Raw genomic sequence first — 18317 nt, forward strand, 5'->3', positions numbered from 1 at the left:
ATTTGCCAAGATCCAAAACTCAGATGACAATAGATACTGGCGAAGATGTGGAGAAAGAGGAACATTTCTCTACTGCTGGTGGGGTTTTAAACTGATACTACCACTCTGGAAATCAGTCTGGAGGTTCTTTAGAAAAATAGACATATTACTACCTGAAGACCCAGATATTCCACTTCTGGGCATTTACCCCAGAGATGCTCCAACATACAACAAAGATACATGTACCACAATGTTCCTTGCACCTCTATTTATAACAGCCAGAATGTGTAATGAACCCAGATGTCCTTCAGTAGATGAATGGATACAAAAATTGAGTTACATTTACACAATGGAATACTACTCAGCTATCAGAAACAATGGCCTTACAAAATTCTCAAGAAAATGGATGCCTTTAGAGAACATCGTCATTACTGAGATAACCCAGTCACAAAAGAACAGACATAATATGCAGTCACTGATAATGGGATACTAACCCCAGAATGCTCTGAACACCCCAGAAACAACCCACAGACTGTGTGAATGTCAAGAAAAAAAAAGAAAAATAAAGAATATATTTAATTAAAATAGAACTATATCACATCCTGATTTACTTCGTACAGCCCTTCCAAGTTTCTCTCCTATCTCCTCAAATTAATAACCTCTTTTCCTGTATTAGTTTTACATATATACATATGTGTATGTATATGTACCTATAAATACTTAATTACAACCTTATAAAATGTATTTGTATACGTTTATGCAAAAATGATTAAAATCTGTACATTTATCTTTGTTTTTAATATAAAGCTAAAAAATAGATCTATGAGTACCAGAGACTTTCCTTCAGGAGAATATATTTTTTAATGTCAATTTCCTTTCCAATAGGCTGATTTTCCTATTATCATATTTTTTAAATTTCATTTTCCCTATTAAATTTTTCCATGAAGCTTAGAGCTTCATAGTTTCTTATCTCCCACCCATGTATTATAGGTTTCTTAAAAATTTACCTACAAATTTGTATTCATAATTTGGCATACCTCTTTTATAATGATAAAACCAGAAAAGTGTGTGTGTGTGTGTGTGTGTGTGTGTGTGTGAGTGAGTGTATGTGTGATTGTGTGCTGAAATTTCTTATTATCCCTATCTAAAGTATGTTTCAAAGCTATGGGGTATTTACTATGGTTTCTCTCTGAATACTAATCTTTCTATTGTCTTCTGTGCCTCTAATTTCCATGTCTTTTACCTACTTATTCTTTTGGTATCCAAATTCAAGTCCCTTCCTCTAATTACCCATAATTGACCATTAAATGCTGGTTTCCTTTAAAGAAAACTTCAACAATCTTAGTAATTTCAATGCATTTTTTAACCATGTTGTAATCTTATTTTTCATTAATTAGTACAGCCAACATCACACCTGCTAGTGAGGATGATGAATAAGAAATCCCTCATCCACTGCTGGTAGAAATACACACTTGTACTGCCATTTTGGAAATCAGTGGGTTTTCTTTTCTTTTTCTTTTTTTTTCTTGTGAATATTGGAATGTTTTAACTCAAGTTCCAGGCAAATATACCTAAGGGGGTCAATATTAAATTATAGAAGCATTTACTATTTCCTATTCATTGATGATTTATCCACATTCTTTAGAAATAGGAAATACCCTACCTGTCCATAGTGGAGAAATTGGTAATAAAAATATGGCATATTACAAAAAGGAAGATTACTCAGCTGTTAAAAAATGAAGTAATGTAACTCATAGTTATATGGGTGAAACTACAAAAGAATACAACAATGACAACAACAAATACCCATCCTGGGGAACCCAGAACGCTAAAGACAAATGTAGTATGTATTAGCTTACATTTGGATGTTTTAAACCTTGACAAAGACATACAAGAATAGGATAGAGGGCAGAATTTTCTGCATATTGAGAAATTTTATATATATATATATATATATAATATATATATACAGTAAATTTGTTACATGTGAGAATTCTCCACATTCCTTTTCATAGTTGCAAATAAGTTAGAAATACGACAAAAAATAAATGAAGTTTCTCTCTCTCTTTTATTAATGTATATTTTCTTTATTTACATTTCATATGTTATTCTCTTTTTGGATTTTCTCTCTGGAATCCTCCTATCCTATTCCACCTTCCTCTATGGGGGTGCTCCCCATCTCTTCTACCTGCTTCCTCCACCTACCCCCCTGGTATTCCCCTACACTGGGATCTTTGAAAATTCTCAGGACCAAGAGCATTTCCTCCAATTGATATCCAATAAGGCCATCCTCTGCAACATATGCTGCTTGAGCCCTGGGTCCCTCCTTGTGTATGTTTTTGTTGGTTGATATTGTTTTTCCTATAGGGTTGCAAACCCCTTCAGCTTCTTTAGTCCTACCCCTAACTCATAGATTTTTAAAAATTTTATGTATCTTTGTATTAGGATTCCCCTTAATATATCTGTGTGGCATGTCTCCAATACCTATGGAGGCCAGAAAAGAGTGCCTCACACATCCTGGGACTAGAGACATATGCTTGTGAGCTGAAATGTGGGTATAGGAAATTGAACCTGGGTCCTCTGGAGAAACTGATAGAGTTCTTAGCTGCTGAGTCATTGACCATATCACATGTCAAGTGTTTGAATGTTCCTATCACAGATGACACTGGAGACTAGACAAGTGTATCAACATATAGAAAGAGGAATACAAAAGGCTAGAGAAGTAATATTTTGACATAGATAGGTAATTTCATCATCTTATGATATTGACAGAAAACCCTGGAAACATGTTATATGAACCATATCATGCAAGTCTTAGTTCTTGTATGAGTAAAGAAAGAATAACACATGGTAGGAAATTCTAAATCTTGTTCAGAAGCAGTGTTATAATTTGTACAAAATATGAGGGTAAGTTATGGGATACAAATATGGTTACATTGCTGTCACCTTATTAAGTCATGAGGACTGGCTAATAGCTATTTTCCCTGGGATCTGGTGTCATTAATTCTCAAATCTGGCCACTTATTTAAGCTCAGCAATATAGTTTCCCATTCTTAGTACCTCATGACCCTCCAACTAAGCTAAAGACACTTAGCAGTTTCTAGAAAAGACATTAGGGTCCATTTTGCTATGGAGTAGTTCTTACCAAATTTTGTCATGTTTTGTTTTAATCTCTTAGAATCCTTTCCTTTTCTAGTGAGAGGCAGAAAGAGAGTTGATAAAGAGGGGAGGAGAGATGGGGATAAACTGGGTTATTGTATGATGAATCTATTTAAAATTTTCACCTCTGATCTAAAACCTTTTTTAGCACATCTGTACTTTTAAATAAATTGTATTTTAGCAAGAACCATTTTTAAAGGAGAAATCACCACCCTGCATAGCTGAGCGTGTTTATTCTCTCTTACCATTTTCTAGATGAAGTCATATCACTTTGATCCTACAACAGTCAGTCTATCTTAGTTCTTAATACGTTTCTATCCAATGACGTTGCACATACTCCTTGGCTATAAATAAATCCTGAAGAATATCTGATGTACTCTGATATAACCTTAATCTGCCAACCATACAACTATGTTGAAATTTCTTTTCCTGTCATAATGGTCAACTTCAATTTGGCCAGTTAAAAGCACTAGCCAAAATAAATGAATAGTTAAAAATACTGTGTAGTTCACCCCCCCACACACACACGGATAGATGGATGTCTGAAATATTCTTGTTTAGATATAGTGGTAGAAAAAATAGTCAATGTTACAATAAAAAGCAAAACGTGTGTTAGCTTTACACTGTACTTAAGAAAATCACATTTAAAGTTTTATTTTGGAGCCTTTAAACCTCCTGAAAATTTAATGGAAATTTTTACTTTAAAAATAAAAGGCAGATTGATCCACACTGCCCCACCCTCGCCGCCCCGCTTTAACGCTGGAGTATTTTTGTTTCTTTTATAAAAGCAAATACTCTCTTTAGCACACACTTATTGAGCTACATCTACAGAATAGGTGCTCAACAGAAAAAGCCGTATCTCCTTAAATCAATAAAATTGCAAATTCATTAGTTAATCGATTTAGGGTTTGATTTAATCCTGAAAACAAAAGAACAGCGAACGCTGCGACAACAGGAAGTTAACACTGCCTGACAGTGCATCTCTGTTTGTGGCTTGGGGAAATCCTCAAAGAAGAGAAACTTTGGTTCCTATGGTTTAATCTTTCCTAGGCAGGCTTGGTCCATCCACTATGCATGATTGTGACGCATTTCCTGCAGCCGATCTTGCCAAGCCGAGGATGAAATGAAAAACAAAAAAGTAAATAAATAATAAAAAATATAAAAGAGTATAGCTGGAGGGTAGTGAAAGGTAAAGGAAGTACGAAGCAGTTTTAAAGTGGGGTTTCAGCAGTCGGTATTGTCAGTAATTTTTAGAAAACATCAGAATAGTCTAGGAATATTATGTAAAAGATTTGTAAAAACTAACGGAACATCGCCAGAAGGAATGTCACCGTCAGGCGCTGAGGACTTCAAAAAAAAAAAAAAAAAAAAAAAAAAAAAAACCACAGGGACCACCACTTATGCAGAAGCAATGAAACCATTAATAGTGAAATTATTATGCATAAAATATAATACTATCATTTCTAATGAAGTTTACTTCGATATTTGAATGTACATTTACGACCTTAAAAAAATAAAACAACCAAGTTAGCAAATGCCTCATCTTTAAAAAAAATACTATTGCATGATTTGATTCTATACCAGTTGTACATTTTACATTGTAGTATAGAAAACAAATTGAACTTATAAAAAAATAGAAACAGGAACCCCTGAAGCCTGTTATAGATAGAATGATGTCTTTCTTCAAGATAAACAAATAGTCTTGCACTGTAGTAAATTTTCAGACAGATGTAGGTTTTAGAGTTTAGATTTAGATGCACAGACTGTACAGAAAGAATTGGGAAACATTGGAGAGTTTGGTTACAAATTTACTATTTTTATGGTAAAGATAGCTTATGTATTCCAAAACAATAAATAAACATGTTATTCATATTTGCCTATTTGTGAATCAGTGTGTGCATAACAAAAGTTGAATTATTAGAACATTCATAAAATTTGCAGTTATTGATTTGTAGTTCTTGTTTCCAAATATTTAACTAAGATACCACATATACTTGCCAAGTTTGTTTACCTCTTGGCTATGTGCCTTAAGAAGAGAAAGGGTTTTATGACAGTTTTTGTTATTCCTTAACTTTAAAGTTTCTTAAAATCCTTCTACTTACTACTCTGTAATGAATGTATAAAATTTTGAAAGATAAATTAACAGTTAATATATGTAAAGTCTGTACACAGTGCTACATATGGATTTTTGTGTAAAAAATGTATCAGAGCAATATATAAAGAATAGGTTCCAAATACCCATGCATCCTATACATTGGGGAGATTTCCTATAGGGAAAAATCTTCATAGGGCAAGATATAAAAATCTAGAGCCCAATGAGATCAGCGTTGTAACAAAATATCAAATTTTAAGGTTCAGATTTTTCTGTGAGTTTTGAGTTCAGATCACACATGAATAACGTTGTACCACTTACTATGAACTACATGTTTAAAAAATTAAAACTAGTATTTTATAGTGGGCTATTGATACTGCTCAAAATATTCAACTCCCTGCTTTTCCATATGAAACTTTATTTTCTGGCTACCTGAGCTCTCTGGGCTGCTCTCTGAATTCCATGGGCCAAGCTAAGCTGTTGTGAGCAGCCTGCTATCCTAGACTGGTTTTTATTCCTTCTACCTCTCCTTCACCTCCATCAGATTTATGAAATATACTATTAAGTTTTCCTTCTCCCAAACAACTTCTTTGGTCTCTGAGCCCTCAATGTCAAACCATGTTTTCCTTGAGCATCCTGCCATCCTCAGGAGACCTCCATTCTCCTGCTAATTCTCTGTGGACCTTTATCAGACCTGAGGCTCATGAACCACACAGAACTGTAGGTCCAGCACCATACAACCCATGGATACTCAGCAGAGACCTGCCTCATCAGCATCATTAAGGTTCACCTTCCTTTAGATCTTTACATACCCACTACAACAAGAATATCAAGGGACAAACCATTTGGAAAGTTAAAGGTCCTCAAAAAAAAAAAAAAAAAAAAAAAAAAAACATAATCAACAAGAGCCAGAGCAATATGATACCTCCAAAGATCAGTTACGGATCTCCAGCAAGCTTGTATCTCTTAACCAAAACACAAGAAAATGACTTTAAATCTAATCTCATAATAAAGATAGAGGCCTTAAAAGACAAAATGAGTAAAACTTTTACGAAAATACAAGAAAATACAATGAAACAAATAGATGTCTTAATAGAATAATAAAATAAACTCCTTGAAGACTTACAGAAAAATGCAATTAAATAGGTAAAGGAAATAAATAAAAGTTCCCAAGTCCTTAAAGTGGAAATATAAGAAATAAAGAAAATACAAACTGAGGAAATCCTGAAGACTGACACTCCAAGAAAAGGAAAAGGGACAGATAAAAGCATCACTAACAGAATACAGGAGATAGAAAAGAGACTCTCAGAAATAGAAGATGCAAGAAAAGTAATTGACACATCAGTTAAAAGATGTTAATGCTAAAACTCTCCTGACACAAAACAACCAGGAAATCTTGGATACCATGAAAAAATATGACCTAAATAAATAGGAAGAAAAGGAATGAAGAACCCTAGCTCCAAAGCCCAGAAAATATTCTCAACAAAATTATAAAATAGAAGTTTCCCAACCTAAAAGAGAGAGAGAGAGAGAGAGAGAGAGAGAGAGAGAGAGAGAGAGAGAGAGAGAGATACCAATAAATGTAGAGGGAGCTTATAGAGTTCCATCTAGACTGTATCAGCAAAAAGAAATAAATACTCCTGGAGAATACTAATACATAAAATCTACAAAACAAAAAAATATTAAAAGTAGTAAATGAAACAGGTCAGATAACATACCAAAGCAGACCTATAAGAATCACACCCAGCTTCTCAATAGAAACTCGGAAAACTAAAAGGGCCTGGACAAATATCCTGTAGCCTCTAAAACACCCCACAAGTGTCAACATAGTTTACTATTTATATCAGAACTCTCAATCACCATGGAGAAAGAAAACAAGATACTTCAAGAGAAATCCATATTCAAATGATATCTGTCCACAAATGTCGCCTTACAGAAAACACTAAAAAGAAAATTCTAACCCAATAAGGATACTACATACAAGAGAACATATGGGATTTATAATTCCATATCAACAAAAACAAGAAAATTACACAAATTTTCTCTTTTTTGCTCTATCTATTTCTCTACACTCCCCACCACACACCATACCACAGCAACATGCAAATTCCAGGACAAAACAACAACTGGTCATGGATATTTATCAACACCAATGGTTTCAATTTTTTAAAAACAAAGGATACAGGCCAACAGAATGGATGCAAAAACAGGACCAATCATTCTGCTGCATAAAAGAAACAACCTCAGCCATAAGACATTACCTCAAAAGAAAAGGCTTGAAAAGAGTTTTCAAAGCAAATGAACCCAAGCAGCAAGCGGAAATTGACATCCTAATAATGAATAAAATATACTTTCAGACAAAATCAATCAAAAGAGACAGGAAGGACACTTCATACTCATCAAATGAAAAAACCACCAAAATGATATCTTGATTTTGACCATCTATTTCTCAAACACAAGGGCATTCACATTCATAAAATAAACCTTGTTAGTTCTTAAATTGCACTTTGATACCCTCACATTAATAGTGAAAAACATGAGCAACAAAACCAAGAGCTGGTTCTTTCAGAAAATCAATAATATTGATAAAACCTTAGTGAGACTAATCAGAGGATACAGACAAAGTATCCAAATTGAAATCAGAAATGAAAGGGAAGACATAACAACAGAAACTGGGGAAATTTAAGAAACCATTAGATCCTATTACAGAAGCCTATACTCAACAAAACTAGAAAATCTAGAGGAAATAGCCAGGTAACAAAGTTAAATCAGAATCAGATAAGCAACCTAAATAGTCTCATGACCCCTAAATAAAGAGAAGCAGTCATCAAAAAGCTCCCCCCACAAAGCCCAGGACCTGATGGGTTTAGTGCAGAATTCTATCAGACCTATAGAAGGCCTAATACCAATGCTCTCCAAACTATTTAACAATGTAGAATCAGAGGGAATATCACCAAACTCATTCTTTGAAGCCACAATTACACTTAATTCTAATTACACAATGCTTCTTAAAAGAAAGAGATCTTTATACCATTTTTCTTTATAAAAATTGAGGCAAAAATACTCAACAAAATTTTTGCAAACAGAATCTAAGAACACATCAAAGCAATCATTCACCATTATTACATGGGTTTCATTCCAGGGATGCAAGGATGTTTCAACATACAAAAATTCATCAATATCTTCCACTACATAAACAAACTCAAAGAAAAAAATCACATGATTATCTCTTTATATACTGAGAAATCATTTGACAAAATTAAGCACCCTATCATGTTAAAAGTCTTGGAAAGGTCAGGTATTGAAGCCACATACTTAAAGATAGTAAAAGTAATATACAACAGTATTAAAGTAAATAAATGGTGAGAAATTTGTAGCAATCCCACCAAAATCAAGAATAGATAAGGTTGTCCACTCTCTCCCTACCTATTGAACATAGTACTGTAATTACTAGCCCAAGCAATAAGACAGCAAAAAGATTTCAAAGGGATACAAATTGGAAAGGAAGAAGTCAAAATATCACTATATGCAGATGATATGATAGTATATTTAAGTGACCCTACAAATTCCACAAGGAACCTTTTACTGGTGATAAACACTTTCACCAAAATGACTGAATATAAAATTAATTCAAGCAAGTTAGTAGCTTATGTTTACTCAAAAGACATACAGACTGAGAAAGAAATTAAAGAATTAACACTGTTCAGAGTAGCCAGAAAGAATATCAGATACCTTGTGACCTTAACCCAGCAAGGGAAGGATCTGTACAATAAGAATCTCAAGCCCCTGAGGAAGAAAATTGAAGAAGACCTCAGAAGATGGAAATATCTCCAATGCGCATAGATCGGAAGGATCAATATTGCAAAATTTTTCATCTTGTCTAAGGCAATCTATAAACTCAGTGCAATCCACATCAAAATTCCAACTTAATTCTTCATAGAGTTAGAAAGAACTATTTGCAAATTCATTTGGAAAAAAAACCCCAAGATTGATAAAACCAGTCAAAAAAAATCTGGGAGAATCGCCATTCCTGACCTCAAGCTGTATTACAGATCAATTGTGATAAAAACTGTCTGGTACAGAGACAGGCAGGTAGACCAATGGAATAGAATCAAAAACCCAGAAATGAATCTATGCACTTATGGTCATTTGATCTTTGACAAAGAAGCTAAAACATTCAATGAAAACAGGACAGCCTCTTCAAGAAATGGTGTTGATTCAATTGGCAGTAAGCACACAGAAGAGTACAAATCGATCCTTTCCTATCTCCTTGTACAAAGCTCAAGTCCAAGTGGATTTAAGACCTCCACATAAAACCTGGTACACTGAAACCAAGAGAATAGAATGTCGGGAAGAACTTAGAACACATAGGCACAGGAAAAAAATTTTTGAACAGAACACCAATGGCTTACACTCTAAGTTCAAGAAAAGAAAAATGGGACCCCATGAAATTTCAAAGCTTCTGTAAGGCCAAAAACACTGTCAAAAGGACAAAATGGCAAGCAACAGATTGGGAAAAGATGTTTACCAATCCTACATCTCATAGAGGGCTAGTATCCAATATATACAAGAAACTCAAGAAGTTAGACTCAAGAGAATTAAGTAATCCTATTAAAATGGAATACATAGTTAAACAAAGAATTCTTAACTGTGGAATACTGAATGGCTGACATATAACAAGGACACACGCTCAACTATCTTCATAGCACGCTATTTATAATAGCCAGAAGGTGGAAAGAACCCATATGTCCTTCAACATAGGAATGCTTACAGATATTGTGGGACATTTATACAATGGAGTACTACTCAGCTTTTAAAAATTCTTGAAATTCCTAGGCAAATGGATGAACCTAAAAATTATCATCCTTAATGACACTACCCCATCACTAAAGAACACACATGGTTTGCACTCACTGATAAGCTGATACTAGCCCAAGAAGCCCAGAACACCTAAGAATTGATGCACAGACATTATGAAGCTCATAAAGAAGGAAAGACAGAATACTGAAACCTCAGTCCATTTTAGAAGGGAGAACCAAACATCCATGGTAGGAAATATAGTGATAAATAGAGGATCAGAGATTGAAGAAAAGATCACTAAGAGACTGCCTCATTTGGGGATCTACCCCATATGCAGCCACCAAACTCCAGCACTATTTCTGATTCCAAGAAGTACTTACTGGCAGGAGCCACATATGGATGACTTTTCAGGGCCTCTGTTAGAGTCCTAACGATACAGTTGAGTATTCTTGAAACTAACCAACATACTTAACACAGGGACCCAAATGAAGGAGCTAGCAAAAGGACTCAAGGAGCTGAAAGAGTTTGCAACCCCACGGGAAGAACTTTATCATCCAACCAAATGCTCCAGAGGTTATAGAGATTAAAACACCAACCAATGAGTACACATGGAGAGACCCATGGCTCCGGTTGCATATGTAGCAGAAGATAACATTGTCTGGCATCAATAGGAGAAGGAGCTTTTGTCCAGTGAAGGCATGTTTTCCCAGTGTAGAGGGCTGCCAATATGTTGAGTTAGAATGGGTGGTTGGAAAAAGGAGCACCTACATGGAAGAAAGTGGAGCAGGAGGAGGAATGGTAGAGGGGGGAAATGGGATAACAACTGAAAGGTAAATACAGAAAATTTCCAATAAAAATAAAAGGAAAGATTGCTAGAAGCTATTGGCCAGATATCATAAAGACCCTAAAAGTGTAAAAATGCCAGCACTGGCAACTATGTCTAGCAAAACTATCAATTGCCATGGATGGAAAAAAATATTCCATGACAAATACAAATTTATAAAATGTCTTTCCACAAATTCTGCCCTATAAATGATAACAAATGGAAAATTCCAACACAAGGAGGGAAACTACTTCTTAGAAAAAAGTAGTGTTTTCTCAACTAACCCAAATAAAAAGTTTACTTGCAAATATCTGACTATTTAACCATTGAATATTGAAAAATCATGCTAGTATAACTGATCCTCTAGATGCTTCTACTTTGTGTCCTTCATTGCTTTTTTATTAATTTACTGCTTTGAATTACTTATAATGTGATATCAATCATCATTTTCATTTGGTTGTGAGTCAATACATATGCTTTGCTCTCATCTGTGTGACTCATGAGCTTATGAGTTGAGTTACAGTCATTGGTAATGTATTGTTTATTAGACATTAACAATTCATTCATCACATGAGTTTTCTAGTGTCTTATTACTCATAGGTTCAGCACATGTGCTTGATATTTTTCAGTATGCAGTGAGGGTCTTTATTGTGGTTTTAGATTGCAATCTATAACTCAGCTGACATGTTTCATGATCCATAATAACACTGCCTCTGAGTGCACAGCTTGGGATTATGGTTATAGTCATGAAGGCTCTGACTTGGTACGGATAAAGATAATGTCTTAGGAGTCTGTCTTTGGACACACTGTGTATTATTAATAATATAGGGTGTAGATTATTGTCTCCAAAAATCGTTCATGGAGATTTTTTGGCTGTTAGCAGCAGCCCTATGTAATCAAGAGTACTTTTGTAGAAAATAAACAAATACAGTATGGACATTCATTCATATTTGTATTTCCTGCCTGTGTTAACCTCCATATATGTTACTGACCGGAAGTACCTACATTTAAAAAGCAGGAGTTGTATTAGGTATATTGTCTGTAATTCTGTGTACTCCTCCTCTGCTTATAGGAGCCCATTCTGGCTTCTGAAACAATTTTTATTGTTCCTCTGTATCTTAATAACATATATATGGTTACTTTGGAGGACATGTCCCCATTAAAATATATCAGAAATTTACTAGAAAGTAGAGATTTTTAGTTACTTATAATTGGCATTTAAGTGTAGTTTGAGCTATAAGATTTGCAGCTACTTTTATGATAGCATATTAAATATTCACATAATACATATTATGTACAGTAAACATACATATTGAATGAAAAGTGCTCATTTGATAATCAGACAGCTTAATATATTTCTGTATCTTTGGCAACATAAAACACATATAGATAGAGAAAACGTAATAACTAAGTTAAATGTTTCAGAAATATATGGTATTGCAAGTAAGAGATACAGTGCAAGCTATACAAAATCAATAACCTCTATTATGTAATGCTGGCTTTAGACAAGTCTGTGTTAAAGATTTACTTTAAAAATCTGTTTAAAAATGAAACAAAGTAAAAAAAAAATTCAGAACTGTGGCATTATGAGAATGTTGAAATAGAGTTTTGTCCCTAAAAAAAGTAGTTACTGTCTTAGGCCATGCTCATCTCACAACTAATTTTTCCCTGAACCTGAGCATAGACTTATTATAAAATCTGCAATAATTTAATTCTTTAACATATTTAATATTTTTAATATTAGCCTCTAATTATTTTTCATGTGATTGCTTTGGTAATATTAAGAGTTCATTTTTAGTTTGAGTTATTTCAAAATTTCTTAGGTTTTCAGATAAGAATTACTCATCTGCCTTAAGCATTAATAAAAGAGAACTACTGAGAGCCAGAACTTTCCAAGGCTCTCAGTGACCCCGGTAAAAGACCTAAGAGATGATTATGAAATTGAATTGACACATTAAAATCTGAAGTTAGGAGCTGGGCCTCAAAGGAATTACGTTTTTTTTTAATTTTAATTTTGTTTTTTTGTTGTTTTCTCTGATACAACACAATTGTTTGGCTATCAATTCTAAGATACATATGTTTGAGATAGCCTGTGTTTTATAGATCCTCCAATTCTGAGAAAAAATCCTCTTTCTCTTTCTTTCTCTCGCCCTCAATTAGAAAAAAGTATCTATGATTCAGATGTAAGAAATGCAGGCATTTGGTCACAGTGGGGTTCCTCATATATCATTTTTCACCTTAAGAGTCTGATCCTAACTTGTTTCTAGCAGTTTGATTAGCTTCTGACCCAGATGGCTACTGCATGTTTCTCTTTGACTTCCTTAGAAATTTCAAAAAGAGGCACAAATTGGATGCTTAAAAGATTCATCACCAAATTCCTCAGTCAAAATTGGAAATAGCTCCATTAAGCTGTAAGTTCCTTTTGCTATGTTGTATATAATTACTAGGAAGGGGTAGAGTATAGTAGGTAAAGAATTTTCTAGGCTGGGCTGTTTGGCAGAAGATACTCTAAATTTGTATATCTCTACCATATACCTCACTCCAGGCTACCCAATTCCCTAAAGGATGTGAAATGTACTCTGCTAGCTTTGCCATAGACACTGGGCTCTGGGTACCACAAAAAAGATGACATAAAGGACCAAAATTCTGAAGATTTTCAGAGTCAGAAATAAGTCAAGGTGCTGTCAGTAATAGGAAGAAAGAAATCTTGCTCTGTTATGGTTTGAGGTAGCAGATGAGATCCACACTGGGTTTTAATTCCCAATTTTTATCTTACCATCAGCTTTGAGAGTGTTGTTTCTCTAACTGAGAGAAAGAGTATTTATCTCAAAGAGCAAATATAGGACATAAGGATATGACTGTATGGTAGAATGACTATGTATATATCTATGAAATTCTGGGTTCCTTGTCCAGCATTGCGAGAGGGACTACACACAGAAAATAACTTATAAAGGATATATCTATTCAGTTTATCACAATGTCATTTTGGATAACATGCAGACACCACCTACTTCCAAGATCTATAACAACATGTATGAAGATTTGTATATATATTCTTTCCTCTCTTTCACCAGAGTTTCCTTAACAAATATACCTCATTTCCATATGAAATGATGTCCTGCTCACATCTACATGAGACCACTGTAGGAACATCCAACATTTTTTGCCTGCCATAATTTGTTCTCTATTGATACTCTAGGAGAATATGTTGCAAAATGATAAGCTCAAATATTTTCACAGAAGCTTCTTTTTTGCAATAGATTGTTATCAGAGACCCCAAAATGGAGGACATTCAGAGAATGGGAAACTTTGGACCTCTTCATTGGATGTCTTTCAAACTTCACACCTCAGGATTCCAGGATCAGTGAGCAAAATTGTTCTTTTTAAAAATATAATTGCCAGAGGTTGTGGCTGATACTAAGACTGAATGTCCATCAGAAACAACAGGACAAATATAAATATGCACACATAAGATTATTGAAGTATGAAGCAACACATACAAGTTCTTGGAAATAACTTTTCAGCACGGAGATGTGAAATTTTTCTATTAAATGTATATTTAAAAAAAACAAACTCAACTACATTTTAATATAGATGATGTATACATTGAAATGACTGGTAGAATGCGATATTAATCAAGAGAGCTTTATTAGGAACTGGAGATTAAAAACAAAAAAGAAACAAACAAAAGGCAAATAAGCTCTGGTAAAACAAGTTTTTTTTTTTTTTTTTTTTTTTCATTGCAAATATGAATGCACTTCTTTCAGTACCTAACTTCAAAGAATGAAGTGGACATATAGAAGAATTAGTTGTGTATAGAAATGATTATTTTCTATCTGATGAAATAATCTAGTATGGGAGCTGAAACTCTTGAGAGCATTGATGGCCATAAAATGGTACCCACTGAGGATCAGAATGAGTTCCTTGTTTGCTCTCAGTAGACTTAGGGTCTCAGAGAATAGGCTATTCATAAAGGATATAGGTTTAAGCTCTCAGAGTATCCTGAGGTACTAGAAAGAACATTTCCTAATATGCCAACTATCCATATGTTCCCCCAAACAAGTGTAAGGAACAACATCTCTTTTGTGTCTCTTAGATACCAAAGAATGAAGTGAATCTTTATCCTGCTTATGAAGCAAGGTTCAGATATTGAATCAGAAATGACTGATTCTAAATCTGAATTATAATCCCATTACTAGCCATTGCTATAATAATAGAGCCATTCAGAGGGGTAGGCCAGAGTTCAGGGGTTCAGTGGAATCTTAATGTTTCAGTTGCATTGGAAAATGTTTTGCTGGGGCAAACACATAAAGAAACATTTTACTGAAGCAGACACAGGTGAAAGAAAGTTCTGTTAAAGCAAGTGTGTGAAAAGACATGAAGGATTAATTGCCAATGCCACACATGTATTAGTCTGATATTGTGTAGCTGAGCTCTATTTGTTGGGACTCTACAGAGAGAAACATATCAAAAGATGTCTCATGATACACTGAGGCTTCCTGCCAATTCTGCAGTCCAGGGCTGATTGACAGCGTGATAACATCTGAGATAGAAACACGTGTTAAAAACAAGTGGAGAACATATGATGTTTGGAAGGTGTATAAGAATGACGCGGGACAGTGAAGAGAGCTCATCTGGCTTGCTTCCATAGCTAAAAGATTCATAGATAAAACTTCTTGGTTCTCACTGATATTCACTTTGTGAAGGGAGGCACAGCTAAGAGCACTTCCTTGTGTTCCTGTTGTCCTTGGTCTCTCCTGCTCACTCATGCCAATTTGGATGAGCCCTTGCTGTCATGCCACTACTACTGGCATAGACTTCTTCTATATCTGTGAAGTGTTTTCAAGTAGATCAGACTTCTACTACTGACCTATAAATTGAACTGCTGATTTTCTGACAACACAAATGATTTTGCTCCAAATTACCATTTCTAAACAGGTCCATTTGCCTGTCTCCTTTTGTTTCCATTCCTTCTGGTGGTTTCAGGCTAAAAGGGAGGTTAAAGCATTTAAGAACCATCATTAAAAATAGGCTTTCAAAAATTAAAGTTTGAAATCACAGTAAGCCCAATCTAAACTAGGTTTTCATTGGCTTTATGTCAGAACTAGTTCTACTTTTTCTGACTAGCAGCTTAATTAATCCCTGGGGTAGAGCCTGGGACCATGATATGCTAGTCTCCAGTCAGGGTCTAGACTGGAAAAAATCCTGTGTGCAAGAACTTATAGTAACTCTGGATGGCTATAATTCATTGAGTTTTTTGTGAAAATAAGGAATAGTTTAAGAAGGAATCAGGTGAGAGATCTCAAGCTGAGTAAAGGAAAACAGAATACTGCAGTTGCTGAGAAATATTTATTAGAAATTTTGTTTTATTTAGTTGTTCACTATTCTCTTAGGCGTGATGTAGCATGATTGGGGATCTTAAAATGTGAAAAATAGAAAATATATGTTACTTTCCTTTGGTTCTACATTATTTCTTCTCTGTTGGGTTGTCCGTACACCAGCTCAAAGAGATAAAAGAAAGGTCTAGAACAGTTCTACTGACCTCCTCGTTAATCTGGGTCATCAGCTATCACTGTACCAGACAGAGGGAAGTATGGCAAAGCAAATAAGTTCTGTATGGCTCTCATCCAGTTGGAAAAACTGGGAGTTTTAAAGTTCTTAGAGAAGACAGCAACCCAGCACAGAGAAGGTGGTCAGAGTCCTGGGCCCTATAGCATCAGTGACATTAGTGGGAGTAATGATGTGTCAGTGCTCTGATGTGAACCTCTGAGAGCAACAGCAGCCTGGAATAGCAGTATGGTCAAAGATCCAATGATGATTGCTTGGGAGAGAGAGCCATCTTTCAAGTATTACAGCTTAGTAAAAAGAGCTACTCTCAGATAATTGTTGGTGAAATAACTTGTGCATATTATACTATGTAGATAAATTATACATTAACCTTATACAATGGGATAAAATTTTGCAAGTGATGTTCAATTTGAATGAGGAAGAATCCCAGGTGCTATGCTACAAGACTAACTATGATCACCTATTTATGGGGTCATTGTTACATTCTCTAATACTATCAATAGAAAGAGAGGGGGCAGCTCTACTCCTGTATCTCTGAGATTTCTGGGATTTGGCTATGCTCTACCTCACCAGTCCTATTCCCACTTCTCTGGAGGTATGATACAGGTGCCCTACAAATTTTTCTTTTGGTTTTTTTATTGTGAACAGTTATCATCAAAGAAATCAGTTAACTTTCTTTACTCAAAAAATAAACATCCTGAGAAAGAAATTAGAGAAAATATACCCTTCAAAATAGTCAAAAACAATATGAAATACCTTAGTGGAACCCTAACTAAGCAAGTAAAAGTACTGTATGAGAAGATCTTCAAATCTCTGAAGAAGAAAATTGAAGAAGATCTCAGAAGATGTAAAGATCTTTCATGCTTATGGATTGGAAGGATCAACATTATAAAAATGGACATTTACCAAAAGCAATCTACAGTTTTAATGCAATTTCCATCAAAATTTCAACTCAATTGTTCATAGAATTGGAAAGAAGAATTTCCGAATTTATCTGGAATTACAAAAAAAAAAAAAAAAAAAAAAAAAAAAAAAAAAAAAAAAAAAAAAAAAAAACCAAAAAAAACCTACAATAGCAAAAATCTATTCTCAACAAATAGTAAACTTCTGAAAAAAATCACAATCCTTTACCTCAAGCTATATTATAAAGCAATAGCGTTAAAAACTGCATGGTATTTTTGCAGAGATAGGCAGATAGTTCAATGGAACAGAATTTAATATCCAGAAGTAAACTCTTAATATATATGGTCACTTGATCTTTGATGAACGAAATAAAAACATTCAATGGAAAAATGACAGATTTTCAACAAATGGTGTTTGTTCAATGGGCAGTCAGCTTGCAGAAGTATGCAAATAAATCATTTTTTATCTCCTTGTACAAAGCTCAAGTTCAAGTGTAACAAAGATCTCCACATAAAAACAGATATGTTGAACCTATTTGAAAAGAAAGTGGGTAAAAGCTCAAAACACATAGATACAGGAAAAAATTTTCTGATCAGAACACCAATGGACTATGCTCTAAGATCAACAATTGATAATTGGGACCACATGAGATTAAAAAGTTTTGTAAGACTAAGGACACTATCAAGAAAACAAAATGGCAGCCAACAGACTGGGAATCTTTACCAACCTCACATCTGATAGAGGTCTAGTAACCAATATATACAAAGACCTCAAGAGTTTGACTCCAGAGAAACAATCAATTCTATTAAAATGGGGTACATAACTAAACAAAGAATTCTCAAATGAGGAATACCGACTGACTGAAAAGCACCTAAGCAATGCTAAATATCCCTACTAATCAGGGAAATTCAAGTCAAAACAGCCCTGAGACTTTACTTCACACCAGTCAGAATGGCTAAGATCAAAAACTCAGATGACAGCAGATGCTAGTGA

The sequence above is a fragment of the Micromys minutus genome, assembly GCF_963924665.1.
Source record: "Micromys minutus genome assembly, chromosome: 3".
Classification (NCBI taxonomy): domain Eukaryota; kingdom Metazoa; phylum Chordata; class Mammalia; order Rodentia; family Muridae; genus Micromys; species Micromys minutus.